The sequence below is a fragment of the Papaver somniferum genome, chromosome 4 (genome assembly GCF_003573695.1).
Source record: "Papaver somniferum cultivar HN1 chromosome 4, ASM357369v1, whole genome shotgun sequence".
Lineage (NCBI taxonomy): Eukaryota > Viridiplantae > Streptophyta > Magnoliopsida > Ranunculales > Papaveraceae > Papaver > Papaver somniferum.
In genome coordinates, this window is record NC_039361.1 from 133,370,264 (window position 1) to 133,372,684 (window position 2,421).

The 2,421-nt window shown below is 36.9% G+C and overlaps 1 long non-coding RNA gene across 1 annotated transcript; it reads right to left on the reverse strand.

The window, feature by feature from the left end:
• Positions 1 to 216: 216 nt before the first annotated feature.
• On the reverse strand, positions 217 to 1,946 carry LOC113276621. Its single transcript, XR_003324578.1, has 3 exons — positions 778 to 1,946; positions 622 to 697; positions 217 to 524 (listed from the first exon to the last, which is right to left on the reverse strand). It is a non-coding gene; the product is annotated as an uncharacterized LOC113276621 (long non-coding RNA).
• Between the last annotated feature and the right edge of the window lie 475 nt (positions 1,947 to 2,421).

Below are 2,421 nucleotides of genomic sequence, written 5' to 3' on the forward strand. Positions count from 1 at the left end.
TAGCTAAACATTTTTAGAGAAAGTACAGTGACTTGTTACCAATGGCTGAGTTTTTATGAACAAAAGCAACAGTTAAAGACTACGGTCAGTTTATGCAATCAATATTTATGACCAACTAATCAGGATAGATAATATATTGATTATTATGCCAATTTTGGACTCCAAATATTGATGGTGTAAGGTTCTTATGATAAGCAAAACATAAAACTCATGAAGTGTAAAAGACTATGCAGTTCATTTATAATCTAGATTCTCAAAAAGTTACAGATAGCTTGAATTCACTCTGCATAAAGATCAAATTATATCATCTTTACTCCTGAAGTCATATAGCAAGAAAGTAAAAAACAAGGACCTCAGATGCAGTGCTGGATCATTACCTTCCCTTATGAAACTATGTTTGCATGTGGCATCTCTGGCCTGGGTACTGCAAGGGGATTCAGTGCAGGAAAGGACAAGGCTGGTTCTAATCTCCCGGGAGAGGCTCACTCCACACAAGGTATGACAGAAGTGTCATCCCAGCAAACCTAAACAAACAAAACAGAACAAGCATGTTCAGTTCAGCAACATAGTCACGTTATAATACAATTACAAAACATGGGCCAAAACAATATATAACACTACCTTGAAGAATCTCCATTTTGATCCATTTCACATGTTTGGATCAGCATCTCCAGTTCCAACTACAGTGCTTGTAAACCTGTCATGTTGAAGGAAAATAATAAGCATGGGGACTTGAGATACAGACTAGATTTCAAAGAGTTACAAAAGATAATATACCTTCCCTCTGGAACTTCGTCCCGTTGGAATCTCATTTTGAACCTCATTCAAGGCTCCATATGTACTCACCATCTGAAGCAGTAAACTCTTCTGCGCTCATCCTGTAACAGGGTTTAGATACCTAAAGTAAGTCCCAACAATAAAACAGCAGTGGAGACAGCATGTCATGCAATTGCAACAACACCAAGGTGCATGCAGTAACTAGGGATCACTGAAGATGGAATGTTACTTCGATGTTGTCTGATGGACGAATTAGACCACCAACAAGATAAGATAACTAAGAAAAACACTCTGAAGCAGATGCATAGGTTGACCTCCCAATATTAATCCGATGATTCAGTAGATTGAAAAGGGCTCATGTCAATAATTAAATAGACAGAGTGTAATCAACTTAATCGAGTGCGAATTTAATCAAGATAAACCCTACGACCAGCTCGCCGTGAATAGGCTCTAGATAAAACTTATCAGCGACATCCAAATTTGACACAAATATAATGCCCTAAACATCGACTGATGAAATTACATAAAAAATTGATGCAGCAGAACCCTAAATATGCTACTGATTTGGCCATACAAATAAGTGGAATAGTGTTTAATAGATGACCAAATCGGAACTCGTTTTCAATGCAAATCTTTGGTAATTAAGATGGCATGATTCTAAGAGAAAGAAACGATATTGCTAATCGAATCAAATGAAAAAGAAGGAATCGAAAACTAGGGTTTGGGGAAAGAAGAGGCGGGTTGGAATGAGGACCGCGAGGAATGATGAAACTCGAAAGGGGAAAGTTAAACCCTGTTTCTACCCGCTTCTGATTTAGCCGAGATCGACGAAATCTCACCGCAATCTCCGTTTTCGGCACTGAAGTTAGCAAAAATTTAGATTCGCCTGGACGGAATTCGGCCGAAATTCTTGGTTGACTCGGCGAAATTTGGACGGAAATAGCCGGGAATCTCGGTATCTCATACCTGAATTTGATTTACAGTAAGGTGTACAAGGTTTAGGATGTTTCAAATCAACAATTCCATACAGGTTGTCCAAACCTGAAATTTCAAATCGATGCAACTTCTCCATGATCTATTATTTTACCCCCACATGCCACAATCAAATTCAAACAATTTAATCAAAGACATTCGAAATTCAGAAATCAATTTCCCGATACTTAAGAGTAGGTTTAAGACATAAATTACTTTTACAAAAATATATAAGCAACCCCATATGAGGAAGGATCACTTCACGCGATTCTTCTCGTACTATCTCATATTCTAGGCGTCTTTTTGGGAACAAGAACCAAATGTTAACATATTTGAAGCTAATATTTTGGAGATATGTTTTTTTTGCAAAGTTTTACATATCTACCAAAAATTATTGCATTTCGAGATGTACAACTTCACCATCTACTACTTTGAAAATGAGTCGTTGAAAATGAATGAAGTTTTGGGCATTGAAATCAAAATTGGTAGATGGCGAGGTTTAGTATTTCAAAATACACTCATTTTTGGCAGGAACATAGATCTTCATAAGAGGAAGATATACCCAAAATATTAGTTTCAAATCCTGTATTGTTTGGTTTTTATCAGCAAAAATGACACATAATGGGTGAGAAGGTGTGAAAATAAACATTTAAGGGGATCCTCTACCTTTAG